The following is a 15,223-nucleotide window of genomic DNA, read 5'->3' as shown; positions in this document are numbered from 1 at the left end:
AATACACTCTAGCTCCATCCATGTCATTGCAAATGCAAGAGTTCATTCTTTTTGATGGCTGAGTAATATTCCACTATATATATATATATATATATATATATATATATATATAGTACATATATATATATATATATATATATGTATGTATATTCCACTTCTTTATCCATTCATCTGTCAATGGACACTGGGCTGTTTCCATAATTTGGCTACCGTAGATAATGCTACTATAAACAGAGTGGTAGTGCACCCCTTAGAATCTATATTTTTGTATCCTTTGGGTAGATACCTAGTAGTGCAAATGCTGGAAGTTCTATTTTTAACTTTTTGAGGTACCGTCTCCTGACTGATCCCAGGTTGATGAAGAACTCAAAACCCCAGCGTGGTGACTCCCCTTGTCATTTGTTGTCTTTCACAAAGCGCTTTTGCAGGAATTCGCTTCTTCAGAACAATGTCAAAATAAATCACTCTAGGCAGTCCCTCCTTCCTCAGATAAAAACAGTAAGATTTACAGAACCAAATCCTAGCTATTTCCAGGATTCAACTTTGCCCCTCATTAGATACACCTTTTCAAGATTTATTAGCCACTATTTTGTTTTAAGATCACAATCTGAGCTAGATGTTGAATTAGTCTTCATTGACTTTTCTCAGTGGAATACTGAACTTGATTGACATCTTTCCGTTCTTTTGAAGTGTTTTCCCATAAAGTAATACTCAAAAAGATATAAACATCTGATAAATTGCAAGTGTCTGATGAGAAAGTGGGGAGCACCGATTTAATTCAGCTCATTAGCAGGCAGCCCTGGGAATCTAAGAACTGGCCTTGACTCTGGGCCCCATGAGTTATTAGGCATGTAAGCTTGCGCAAGACACCAGAGTGCTGAACCTAAGTCTTCCCACATGTAGAACAGCTAATGCCTTGTGGGACTATTAGGGAGAATAAGTGGTTTCTGTCCAATTCTGTAAGTAGACTGTCTTGAGTAAAACCTGTATTGTTAGATAAAGACATTGGACCTATCCTCAGAATAAAACAAAACATCCTGCCTTTAAAATTTCTATAAAATACAGCTGGGTAATTTACACAGTTCTCTGGACCCAGAGACTAATTTCTTTTCCATCTTGTTGCATCTCTAAAAGAAGAGGTGTCTTCAATGCCTGCTTTCAAACTATATTACTTGGAGCCTCAGGGATCCTTAAAGTCACTTCAGGGGCTGACGTGAAGATCAGCAGAAGCAGGACAGGAGACAGGAGACCAGTGGGGAGCCTTTGACCACTCAGGAAGGTTCTGGCATCCCATAAAGGAATCTCTGGTCAAACTAGCATGAAAACTAAAGACATTTGTCAACTCAGGATCAAGTCCAGTGGTAACACAGCTTCAGTGCCTTAAAGATAGCCACAAGGACCAAGTCTTTGCATTTGGTCCATTCTCTCATCCTCGGGGTCGGCTTCCCTCTGGAGCCCGGGGACAATTGCTTATAATCTTCTCAGCTTCACATATGATCCACTGACACCTTGTGGAAGAAAAGTGTCACCTCCTGCTTCACTATTAGGATCTAAGACTACTTTCCCAGAACGCATACCAGCCCTTACCCGATAACTCATCAGCCAGGGGAGGCCCTAGCTTCGTTTGCAAGAAACAAGGCAAAGACCAGCCACTGCGGTGGGGTCAGCTTTCCCTGAGATGCACAGCTGCTTGGGGGTGGACGGCCACACAGAAAAAAACAAAACAAAACATATTTCCAGTAGGAAGGAAGCAGCGGGACTTGGAAAAGTGAACCTATTGCAAAAAGGTATCAGGAGACCACTGACCCCAGTGGCGTCCAAGGTTCTTGTTGGTTATGGCCCCTGTGGAGGGTAGCCGCGTATTATTTCTGAGGGCTGCTATGGTAACTTACCACAGCCGTGTGGCGCAAAACAACAGAATTTATTTTATCACCGTTCTGAGGCCCGAGTGAAAAATCAAAGTGTTGGCAGAGCCCCGCTTCCTCCAAAGGCTCTAGGGGAGAACCTGTTGCTCGCCCCTCCCGGCTTCTGGAGGCTCCTGGCATTCCCGGGCTGCTCACTGCCTCACTGCTCTCTGCCTTGTTGGCCACATGCCCCCCGCACCCATCTCTGTCAACTCTCCCCCTGCCTCTCCCTCCTGATGACACGCTTTATTGGATTTAGGACCCACCTGGATAACCCAAGATGATCTCATCCCGAGATCCTTAGCTTCATTACATCTGCAGCAACACTTTTCCAAATAAGATAAGGTTTACGGGTTGTGGGGATTAAGATGTGGATATACGTTTTTGGGGGAGGGGAGGGGGTCACCATTCAGCCCACTACACCGAACCACGGGGCTGTTGCGATGCGGTGTCTTTAAAAGTTCCAGTGCAGTGCAGCCCCCAGTGAGTGTGTGATAAATAGTGGTTGAATCTAAACCCATTTATTCATCTCTGCAGACTCGGCTGGTGCTTCACTCACTCCCGATGCCATTCCTCCTGGGGTTGTTGGCAGAAGGCAGCATTCACTTGGCCTGAACAAGAAACCTGTGAGCCAACGGAACAAAGGGGAGAGCTGGGATGGGGAGTCAAAGACAGAGGTGAGCAGGTTGACCCAGATGGCAAGGAGAAGGAACAAGATGGCATGACAGCAGGGGTGCAGTGTGTGTGTGTGTGTGTGTGTGGCGGGGGGGGCGGGGCGGGAAATGGTGCACACAGGACTGCGGGCCACCCTGCCTCACCGCTGTCTCAGTCCTGCCATGGGTTAGAAATACATCCTCAAGTCAAGCAACAAGCACCAGAGCACATCACTTCTTCCTCTTGAAAAATTCACAATTTCATAAAGGGTACACTTTACAGACCTAACATCCGAGATTATTTTCCTCCTGGGCAAACACATCAATCTTCCCAATCCCTCATTTTCAAATAATAACCCAGGCAGTTTTCTCATTACTCTGTTTTCCACTTTTCAAAGAAAGGTGATGCTTAAATTTCATATTCAGATTTCATGCTCAGCCAATTTTCCCAGCTGGAATGAAGGGACCATGGGATCATCTACCCCAGCCCTGCTGCATCTTATAGAGAAGGAATCAGAGGCTGGGGGACATCATCTCACTTGGCCAGAGTCAAGGGCTTGGAGGGAAAAGCTACACTGTCAGAGGAATGGCTTGAGCAAAACCCCAGATGGAAAAGTTTCCTGGAAATCCAGGGAGTCACATAGGAATGGAGCGTGGAGTGGTGACCTTGTCCCTTTCCTGGGTCACCAGCTTGAGTCCAAAATTTCTATTTTGTCCCTTAAATTATCCTTCAGATTCTTTATGTAATCTCATTTGCCAAATAAAGGTTAGACACTTAAACTGTAAAAGTTTCATTATTCGGGCGCCTGGGTGGCTCAGTTGGTTAAGCGACTGCCTTCGGCTCAGGTCATGATCCTGGAGTCCCAGGATTGAGTCCCGCATCGGGCTCCTTGCTCAGCGAGGAGTCTGCTTCTCCCTCTGACCCTCCCCCTCTCATGCTCTCTCTCAAATAAATTTAAAAAAAAGTTTCATTATTCATGTTCTGGAGACTCTGAGCAAGTGAAGTGAATCCAAAGTATGAAATAATAAGTTCTAGAGCTTTGTCATCGATTGTATTAAATGTGCTATTTGTCACCAGCCATTGACATGCACTTAGCATCCCCAAACTGATCATTACTATACTCACCTTTGTAAAAATACTTTTTTTTGGTCAGCTTGGGCAAAAAGCCAAAAGTCCAAAATGACATGATGAATGGAAGAGATCATCGAAGAAAAGAGCAATCTTGAAACCTTGAACTGAGCAAGTAAAATTGCAAAACTGCATCTCTGCCCTCTGTTCTCTGTCCGGCTCTGATGGGGTTGGGCCTGGGGCGGTGGGGGGTGGGTGCGGGGAGTGGTGCGCTGGGCCAGAGAGAGCAGCTCAGCCAACACTGCCTCAGTGTCCCCACCGTGAAAGCCTGACCGGAGAATTTAAGTGAACTGTCCCTGATCGCACATTCGGTTGGTAAAATGGGTGGGCTGGGAAATTCTGTCTGTTGACATTGGTGCTGTCCACAACTCCAGGTTGTGAAACCAGCAACTCAGAGTATGACTTCGTCTAAAATAAAAGTATCTGCCCAAAGGCTTTGGAAACATTGCAAGTAGAATAATTGACTTGGCAACCGCAACAGAGTCATTGTATCAGTCAAGGTTCAATCAGAGAAACCAGAGCCAGTAGGATGGGGGGGTGCGGGAAGCAGGAGAGGATGGGAGAAGGAGAGGGAGGGGGAGAGGGGGGAGGGAAAAGGAGAGGGAGAGGGAGGGAAGTGGGAGGGAGGGGGAGGGTGGGGGAGAGAGTGGTTACAAGACTGCAGGGGCCGCCAAGCAGGTATGAAGGCTGTGGGGCAGGCCTCAGGGAAGATCACAGGCAGGCTGGAGCCCCACAGGCCTGTGCACAGACAGGAGCCTCCCTCCTTCCTCCCAGGAAAAGCCTAAGCACTCTTCTAAAGTCTTCCCTGATTAAGTCAGGCCCACTCAAGATAATCCCCCCCAATTCAAAGGCAGCTGATTATGGACTACAATGGACACATCGTGGATTCTTCCTTCACAGCCGCATCTAGGTGAGTGCTTTCCTGAGTGATGCCTGACTTGTTCAGCCCCAGCCAAGGGGACAAGCCGAGAAGCGATCATAACCATCACGGATCCCTGGTGAGAGTGCCCCAAGTCCATGGCAAAGTTTTCAAATTTTATTTATAAGGAAGGAATAGTTTCAAGAGATGCCAAGCTTCCAGATGTATTACTGGCTATAAAAAAAGGCCGTATGGCTGGATTCAATCCATTCATATTTGTTAAGGAGTCTGCATCTGTTTTCATGAGAGTGGCTTCTAATGGCTTTTTTCTTTCTTGGAATCTCCCAGGCTTCAGTTTCATGAGTATGCTAACAACAGGGTGGCAGTTCATCTCGGGTGGGGGTAGATGCTGTCGGAGATGCAAGGGGACTTGCCGGGCACTGGTCATGTCTTTCGATCCGTGTGCTGTTTACATGGGTGTGTTCCCCTTGTGAAGATTCACTGATTTGCACGCCAATGAAATAGGCACTTCTCCACGTGTAGGTGTGACTGGCCAGGTCTTTAGGAAGCAGACATTAAGAAGGGATGCATGGGGTTTTCTAGGGGGTGGGGGGCATCTGTGAGGGGTGATGGGGAGAGGAGCCCCCGGAGGCGCGCAGAGCTTTCAGACTGCAGTACAGATTGACCTCTGTGGAAGGAGACAGGGAAGGAAAGGACATCGACTAGAAAGACACCCCCACGCAGTTCTGGGAAAGGCTCCTTGGGGCCGTCCGCAGACCCAGAGCAACCTGTCTGCATGGGGCGAAACATGTTAACTCTGGCTTCCCCGCTCTGCTCAGTCGCCCTGGGAGCCGTTTGGGGGCAGGTCCTAAAGACGCAGAGGCTGGAGGCTGGAGGCTGACTGCCGCAATCCTCCTCGTGGCAGAGTCCCTCTTACAGGGAGGGCTGACTGGCAGACACCAGCGCCGCCCTACAGCGACTGTGTGGTGGTGCTAGGAGACTCAATGCCCCTCGCTTGCAGATGAGAAAAGTGTGATTTAGAGATGAGAGCAACACACACAGGCCCCAAACTGGTGAGTCTAGCGGATGCAGAATTCCAGCCTCAATGATCCTCTTGGGTCCCGTCTTCGTTTCCTTCCCATCTGCAGGTCTTCCGCGGTGTACTGAATCCTCCACGTGCTCCCTTTATCACTATAGACACGTACCCATGAGCAAACGGGTCTGACGGGTCTGACCCTTAAAACATTCCTCTGCGTGCTGGGGAGCTACTGGAAACTTGAGGAAACCATGTGTTAATGAAGGCAAAGTCCTCTCGTGTTGCTTTGCAGATAATCCTCCTCAGAAATTGTTGATAATTCGTGTTCTGGCTATTTTTTCCGAGGCTGAATTCCTGAGGTGAAGCAGTGCAACTTTGTAATACCTGAAGCAGAACTAATTTATGTTATGAGCACAGGGATTCATCCAACAGCCACCAAAGGGCACCCACTTAGAAGCCGGAGATCAACCTCGTAAGACAACAAAGCAAATCATGCTCATGCCCCCTGCGGAGGGAAGCAAAAGGCCAGGAGACTGGAGAGTGCAGGACAGCCTGTGGGTCAGGCCAACTGCCAGCCAGCTGTGCAGGGAAGGAGGGTCTCTCCAGTTAGAGACACGGGGGAGGGGAGCCCTTACCTCTGACAGAGGGCCCAGGGAGCAGGCCAGGAGACAGCCCGTGCCCTGAGTCTGTGCTCCCGCTTCAGTTTCCCCTCAGATGGAAAAGACACTCTGAGAGGGTCTTGTTCCTCCTGGATCCGTTTCCTTTTGCTATTGTAACAACTCCAAATTTAGTGCTTAAAACAAAATTATTCTCCTGCAGTTCTGGGGGGCCGGAAGTCCTATTACACACCTTGTGGGGGCTGGAATCATGGCGTGGGCAGATGGTCTTCCTTCTGGAGGCTCAAGGGAGAATCAGCTCCCTTGCCTTTCCCAGTTGTTAAAGGCGCCTGCCTTCTCTGGCTCTTGGCCCCGAAACCCTAATCTGCACTTGACAGCAAAGCTCCTCCTCTCGGACTCTGATCTACCTGCTGTCCTCCCTCGGGAGGCTTTAGGGTCAAATCCATGTCCTTGTCTCTTTCAGATTTTGGAGGGCATCTGCATTTCTTGGCTTGTGGCTCCTTCCTAGGTCTTCAAGCCAACGGCATAGCATCTCCAAATCTCTCTGTCCCCCTTCTATTCCCCCTTCCCTTTTCTCCTCTCCCCTGCCCTTGCAGTCCTGTTATTGCTCCTCCTCCGCCATGGCCACTTGAGGAGGTGCTCTTGGGCCTGGCACGGTCATCAGCATTGAGTGTGAGAAATGTGTGTGAGTGTGTGTGTGAGAGCATGAGTGTGTAAGTGGTGAGAGTGTAAGTGTGGCATGTGAGTAAGTGGTGTGTGAGTGAGGGTGTGTGAATGTGTGTGTGAGAGCATGGCGGTGGGCGGAGCATCCCAGTGCCTACAGTGGAGGGAGCAGACTTCAGCAATTGTGGTCTCCATATAGAAAGAAACCACCTAATCAGACTCCTCTCTCCATCAGGCAAAGATGTCTTCACCTGCCTTCCAGCACAACAGCCCATTTCCTTGACTTTGCTCCAGCCTCCGTCTCAGCAATTCCTCCATTTCCTTTAATCTATTATTACCGTCATGATTCTTAATAACAAAGCCCCCAGGGGCAGTCTTTGGACCTCTCTATCCGCACTCCCCCCTGGACTCCGTGCATGGGTGACCTTGACCAACAACATGGCGTTAATGGCTGGTTGCCCATGAAAGTGCTCAAATTCTCATCTCAACCTAGTGACCCCACCTGACTCCCCAACACACCTGCTTGCATGGGCTAAAGGCATTTGAAACTTACCATGTAAAAAAAAAAAAAAAAAACCAAAGTTTGGATCCTTCCCCCAGAAATCTCCTGGTCTTACCCACCTTGAGTAAGTGGTAAGTGGCAAAACCCCTAGAGTCCCCTTGACTTCCTTCTCTTGTACTCCCTCCAGCTCACCAGCAGGTCCAGTTGACTGTACCTACAAACTTACCCAATACCCGACCCCTCCCCTGCCAGCACCCCTTTAGACCACTGGGTTGTGCAATAAGATGCTAACATCTCACTGCTTCACACTTGTTTCAAGAGGCTAGCCTCGAAGTAGCAGCCAGAATGACCCTTTATCTCAGGCATGGACTCTAGAAGCAGAGCCTGCAAAGGGGATTTGGATGCTCACAACATACTGAAGTTCTCTCAGGGAAAAAAAAATTCTGTAGGGGACACAGAATATGCAAGGAAAGAGAGCAGAGCCAGGATGGGGTCTCAGTACAGTCTGGCCTTAGCTTGATCCACAGTGGGGAGGGCTCTGAAGAATAAACCCTACAATAGAGCTGTCAGCCCTTGACATAAGAGCATTCTCAGTCACTTGCTCTGGACCAATGGTGGTTCTGGTCAACTGTGGGGTAATACTCCCCAGAAGGCAGCAGCTAAGAGCCATCAGCCATCAGCACTCACAGGGCAGGGGGCCGTTACCCTGTCATCCAGGCCAAGGGCACCTGGGTGGGTCATCAACAGCTTCTAGAACTGTGGTTCTCAGACTTGAATGTGCACGAGAATCAGCTGAGGGACAGTTGCCAGGTTCAGCAAATAAAAATATACGCCACGCAGATAAATCTGAATTTCAGATAAATAAGTACTTCTTAGTATAAGTATGCAATATTGCATGGGACATAGTCACATAAAAAACTATTCATTGTTTATCAAACATATTCAAATTTACCTGGGCGTGCTGTATTTTATCTCCTCCCTGGAGGCCTTGGTGAAAAACAGGCTGCTGTTGTTCCTGGTTCAGGAGGTCGGGGGTGAGGTCTGCGAATGTGCCCTTCTAAGAAACTCCCAGGTTCAGCTGATTCTGCTGATCCAGGGACGACACGCATGTTAAAAACGTCTTTTGTGTTATATACTTTTAAGAACGTAAATCAGATTGTGTTGCTCAAACCCTTCCAGGCCTTTCCATTCCCCTAAAGGAAAAGCCGAAGTCCTGACAAAGGCTTTTAAGGACCCAGGTACCCTGGCAATAACCCGCTCTTACCACGTTCCCTAGTTCCTTCCCCTCAGCCCTGTAGAGAAACTGGTTACACGGCTGTTTCTGGAACAAACTGGAGTCCAAGCTGAGGACCTTTGCACAAATAGTCCCCCCGATTAAATGATTCTCCCCTAAATGGATGCAGGGCTTAGGCCTTCCACCTTCCCTTAATTCTACCTCTGACCCGATTTTAAATTGCACTGGGCACCCCCCACCCCCGCCGACCTGCTCTGTGCTGTTCATTTCTGCAGCACAGTCTCCATCCCACGAGTGAGAAAGGAAATCATTGCTTATTAGCTACCTCCTCCCACTAAACTGGACGTTCCATGAACACAGAGGTTGGTGGTGATTATCCCCACTTCTATTCACTGTGGGGATATCCTTCCCCAGCACTTAAGAAGTGCTGGACACATGGGTGGGATAGGAGTTTCAAGGTGGGAAGATGCCCTCACCAGACACCGCCAGGCTCACCGTTTGTTCATTCTGTGAACGTGGGAATTAAATCACCCCGAGTCCAAGGCACAAAGAACCATCTGCAGAAAGCAGCTCTTTTGCAAATGAGTAGAGCAAGTCATCCAGGTGTGTGGCGAAGGGGAATACGACTTTAAAAATGCCATTGCAAAAGGCCTTCAAGCAATCTGACCAGTCCACAATTGCCACAATTATTATTTGTTGCTGTTTCTAAAGGAATAATCAGGCCATGGTGGCAGGTGCGAGGTATGTCCCCTCCCTCACAAACCACCACCAGATAGTGTCACAAGGATGAGGCTTAGAGCCCATTCTGACAAACACGCAAGCGTGCATTAGCAATCAGCACCAAGCAGCTCTATGCTCGACTTTTGTAAGTTCGGAGAGTTCCCTACACTTTGTCCCCGAGTGTTCCAAAGACAGCGTGAAAATTTCACGGTGAGCAAATGCAATATCTTTAAGGCAGGATGGGCCAAGCTTTTCATCTCTTCAGGGGATTTGAGACCTCCACGAAAGTAGAGAGGCCGAGGAGGAAGAACTCAGCCCCATAAATTGCTCTCCACACAGGGTACAGGGTAGATGCTGGGCTGATGGGCTGCTCCGTCCTGAGGTCCTTAGACCCTGTTCATCCAAGGGTGGTGGCATCCACATACGATTTTAAGCCAGCCGCATGGCTTGGCCATTGCTCATTGTGCTGAAGAGAAGTTACTTCTAATGTCCCTTAGAAACAGATGAGGTATTTAGAGTGCTTGGTAGTCCTCTCTAGAGATGAGAATCTCGTGAAGTGACTTCAAAGTGAACTAAAGGCCCCTACGGTATAGACTAAAGGTTTACAAACACCTTACGCTGTTTATACTGAAATATTTTTATTTAAACTACACATAGACAATTTGACAAATGTCTATGTATTAACTTTAAAATGTGTTAGCTAAAATCGTCAACACGTGTATCAAAATAAGCACTATTAAATGAAATAGTTTCAAGATGCTTTAACACCAAAGCTGACCACTGAACCCAAAACTCTAATTCATTGAACTCACTGGATTGACCAGTCCTGAGGACAAATAAAATGAAATAAACCTACAACCACTGTAGACTGCTTAGATTAGATTCCAGATTCTTAACTCTAACCGTGTACATTCTGTTTGTGGGGTCTTCACCCTTGGGACGACTTAACCATCTCTTATGGGTCCTAACAGTTAAAACCTGACATTTAACTCCTCAAATAGGGGATAATCAAACTTGCAAAAAAAAGTCCACACAACTGGTGAGCTTGTTCATAACTAAGACACAGAGGTACACATTTAACAAATCTCACAGAAGTCTCAGCCTTTCTAGCCCCAAATTAAAACAATTTGAATTGAGAGTAATAGGAAATGCTTCGGGTCTTTAAATAGGCAGAGTTGGAATAAGTTTAGGGTGATTTGTAAATCTAAGTGGCTTAGAAACACTCAAGGGCTTTTAAATAAAGCAAAGTGTTCCCTTACAGCTCCCAGCCCCAGCCCCACCAGCTGCGGGAGGCCAGAGACCCGGCAAAGTCACTGTATCTTCCTCTACGGGGGTGACCAACCTCCGGTTTGCCCCGGACTAGGACCAAGGCATCTCCCAGGACACACAGAATTTTCAGTGCTAAAACTAGGACAGTCAGAGGCAGACAGGGATGTGCTGGTTGCCCCACCTAAACCCTCAGCTCTCCAAGAAAAATGCCCCCCTCTGCCGACGGCTGTCCCAAGGCCAGGGAAGACCTCCCATGAGTGGTTTTCTCGCTCACAGTAAGCTGCGGAGCCCCAGAGAACGGTTGCAAGCCTCTCCCCTCTGCCCTGCTTAGCAGTGTTCACGGCTCTGACCCTGAAGACCCCAGCTGCCCCTTGTCAGCTCCCAAAACCCAGCAGGAGGCTGCCAGGGGCAGGGCAGGTGAGGGGCCGCTGACGCAGGTGGCTATCTTTCCAACTAACAGGGGGATGGGGAGGAAGCAGGCTTATAAAGAGGCAGGTTGTAGTCCCCTCCCCCCATAGGTGGTCTTGGCTGGTGTGAGCTGTCGGCCCTGCCCTGGGTGGTCAGCCCCCAGTGGTCCCAGCCACGCTGCCCGAAGCTCGCTGACGGGGGAGGGGGGGTTGCTATGTGTTTGCTTTCAAGCTGGCAAGGTCGGCTCTTTCTCTGGGTTCCTTCCTCCTGAGGAAGTTGCTGTCTTCTTCTCTCTCTCATCCTACTAAAGCCTCAGGAGGCTCCAGCCCACAAAAGCCTGTTTTAGCGCACCTCCACATCTGAGGCCTTTCCTTCCCCCTCCGGAGAGGATCCCAGGAGCACGTCCTTGGCTCAGAGTGCTTGGGTTCTTTCATCCCCCAGAACAGGGCGAGAACCCTGTTTTTGGGCCACCCCTCGTGGGCCCAACCTCGGAGGGAATCCTAGAGCAGGCTTTCAAAGGCTGCTCCTGCTACATGGAAATCAGTCTTGGTGGGAGAACGCTAGACAGGGCCCCGCAAAGCCTCTGAATCAGAAGTTGGGAAGCCTGGAGATCTGTGGCCTAGTAGTCTCTGGCCCTTTGTGCCGGTCTTCATGAGCTGGGTTATTAACGGGTTCAGAGCGGAGAGCTAGCCATGGTGTGGCATTGCGTAGATAAGCCTGAGCCGATGTGCTGTCAGCTACCGAGTTCTTACATTCTAGCTGCTTCCTTTGAGCAACAAGACTGGCCGCTCACTTAGAGCACCAGCCGTGGTCTCCTGCCCCCCACCCCCACCCCTGCCCGGGGTCCTGGAGGTCTACCTGGCTTCTGGGATCTGAATTCATGAGGGTCAAGACTCCTGATCCCTGTTCATGCTGGATCCACCCAGCACCCGAGTAAGGTGCTCAGCAGCAAGGAGATGTGCAAGGATTTTGCCACAGTTTTGCCTGAGATTCAGGAAGCTGGTTCCTTTTCTGGGCAGTGACTAAAATAGGCTCTTTTCCTCAGACCTCTCTAATACTCCGCCAGACTGCCTAGTCCTGGAATGAGTGGTAGCGGGGGGAGTCATTTTTGGCTGTAACTGTCTCTCAAAACCTTAGGACCACCTCTCCCTAACTTATGAAGTATAGGGACCTCCACTTCTGTCCCTAAAGTGCTCTCCGGGCACCATCGCTAGCGAAGAGCTACAGAATGTAACCTTTCTTGTAAAGCTTAAAAGTCATTCCTGCATTAAGACTGGGTGTGGCATGACCTAAAATGCACCAAAACCATCCCCCCCCACCCCACCCCCACCAAACGGCAGGGGCTCAACATTCCTTGCCAGTTCTCCTCTAGTCAGCATTCATGTCCCCAAGGGGAGGTGACCCTGATCCTAGTTCCCACCTTTCCTAGTGACCTGGTTGCACACTTACTCTCCCCAGCAGAACCCCTAATCCTCTACCTTGGAAAGGACGGAAAATCTGGTCAGCTGGGGCTTTCTCAAAGCACCCCCAAGTCCCTGTTGGAAAAGGAATTTGGACCCAGTTCTATTCAATCCATTGGCTCTTATTTCATGATGCTTATTTCATAAACAGCCACGTGAATCTAGTTGTAGCCTGACGTTCCTACCCCGGTAAACCTGGGTTTTCTTAATTGCCTTGGAGTCCTCACCTGCAAAACCGGGAGCAGGCAATAGCTCCCGAGGCTTTCATAGACCCCACTTCAACGTGGAGTAGGCCCGAAGCCGGGGGACACCAGCTGTACCACTTCTGTGGGTGGTGGAGGCCTCCAGCTGGAAGTGGGATGCTAGCTGGATTGCGCGAGGCGGCCCCCAGCACCGCCTCGAGCGGCCAGCAGATGCAGCTTGTTCTAAATGCAGGTGATGTTGGCGTTCCTTGTGGGAAACGGGGAAATGCAGAGGACTCGGAAGCGTCTGTGAGCCTACAGCTCCGTGAGCGAAATGACATGGAGCGTTGCCTAGCTTTATGCTGTCCTGCTATAAATATTGCTACGTCTTTAAGTCCCCCTTATGGTGCAGAAAACACTGCGGTCCCACTCCTATGAGCTTAGGGGAAGCCACTACAGATCCTCCTGCCTCGCTCTCAGCCTGGCTTTCTGCTCTAGTGTGTCCAAGCTGTCGTTCCCTCGATCTGTCATTGCCGAGAAAAATTGTCTTTAGCATCTTGCCAGTCAAAAGTCCTCCCTTCCACACAGTAGGAGGTGGGTGGGCGGGGGACCACGTGGGAGCCTACATAAAGGAATAATGTAAAGATGACTGCAAAGCTGAGCGCCTAAGTGCCTTTGTTGGTATGGTATTAATATTGCCTTAAACGTGGAGTAGAAGGTGGCTGGTCTAGTCTGTCTGTAACTCTTATATTCTCACTATGCCGCACCCTCCACTCCTACAAGCAAATGTACGTACAGTGTACGTGTTGAGGTGGTTCACTGAAATAGGTCCTGTGCACCTGGCAACTTACACATTGTCCCCTGAGGTCTGAGCTGAGGCCATTTAGATCTGATCCTGTGAAGGGCGGGTGAGCCCAGGTGGTCCCTGTGATGGACCTTGGGAGGCTCCAGGTGCTTGGTGTACAGACCCCTTAGCCTCCAGGGGGGCAAAGCTTGTTTTCCTAGATGAAAGGTCTGTTCATACAGGCATGCCTCAGATACTGCGGGTTCTTCCAGACCACCACAATAAAGTGGTCAGATGAACTTCTTGGTTTCTCAATGCATATAGAAGTTGTTTCTGCTATACTGTAGTCTATTAAGTGTGCAAGAGCATGGTCTTAAAATACATACCTGAACTAAATCCCTAAAGATGCTAACCTTCATCTGCGCTTTCAGCGAGTCCGTATCTTACTGTCGGTGGAGGGTCCGCCCCAATGCTGACGGCTGCTGACTGATCCGGGTGGTGGCAAGTTCTTAAGACAACAAATGAAGTTTTCCACATGGACTCTTTTCCCCCAACTTTTTCTCTATAGCTATGTGATGCTGTTTGATAGCATTATCCACAGAACTTTCAAAACTGGGGTCCTCTCAAGCCCTGCTGCCTTATCAACTTAGACTTATGGAATATTCTAAGCTGTCCTCCCAACAGTCTTCACATCATCCTCTCCAGGAGCAGCTTCCATCTCAGGAAAGCACATTCTTCGCTCCTCCCAACGGGCACCTCCACATCCGTTAGTTCTAGCCTAAGATCGCGGCAGTGTGGTCCCGGTTCAGGCTCCACTTCAGATTCTGGTTCTCCTGCTCGCTCTACCACATCTGCGGGGATGTCCTCCACTGACGTCCTGAGCCCCTCAATCAACCACAAGCCCCTCCATCATCCACTGCATCCCCTTCTTCCAAACTTCTGTTAATGTTGACATTTCAACCTCTTCCCATGGATGTTCTTAATGGCATCTGGAGCAGTGAATTCTTTCCCAGGCTTTCAACTTGCTCTGCCCAGATACATCCAAGGACCCCATCTATGGAAGCTATATCCTTACAAAATATATTTCCTAAGTAAGGCTTGAAAGCCCAAATTACTCCCCGATCTGTGGGTTGCAGAAAAGTGGTTAGAAGGCATGAACACCTTAATCTCGCTGTAGTTCATCAGTTCTTGGGTGACCAGGTGCATGGTCAGGGAGTTAATTAGAAAGATCTTTGAGCAGCAGGTCTCAACAGGAAGCTTTACTCCAAAAACCATGTTCAGTCATCCAGGCTTTGTTCCACTGATGGAGCACAGGCAGAGTAGGTTTAGCCTAATTCCTTAGGGCCCTAGGATTTTTGGAATGGTCAATGAGCATTGGCTTCAACTTGGTCACCAGCTGCATTTGCCCCTAACAAGAGGCAGCTCTTCTCAAAATTCCTGGCTTCAAACCTCAATCGAATAGGAGTCCTAGATGGCATCATCTTACAGTATAAGGCTGTTCTTGTTATAAAGTCTTCACTATCTTATCTAGATCTTCTGAATAATTTGCTGTATCAACTTATACTTCCGTTATGGAGGCGGTTTTTTGAATCTCAGGAACGGCCTTCTGCCAGCTTCAGACTTCAGCCTCCCCACGTCCCTCTGCCCTCACAGAATTGGAGCGTTAGGGCCTTGCTCTAGATTAAGCTTTGGCTTGAGGGAATGTTCTGCCGGGCTTGACCCTCCACCTGGACCGCTCACTTTCTCCATATCCACAATAAGGCTGCTTGGCTGTGTTCACCAGAGAAGCACTTCTCATTTCCT

The sequence above is a fragment of the Mirounga angustirostris genome, unplaced genomic scaffold, assembly GCF_029215605.1.
Source record: "Mirounga angustirostris isolate CCGP_5_RB_7025 unplaced genomic scaffold, mMirAng1.0.hap1 SCAF_4, whole genome shotgun sequence".
In the NCBI taxonomy this organism is placed as follows: domain Eukaryota; kingdom Metazoa; phylum Chordata; class Mammalia; order Carnivora; family Phocidae; genus Mirounga; species Mirounga angustirostris.
Note: the sequence above shows the minus strand (reverse complement) of the source record.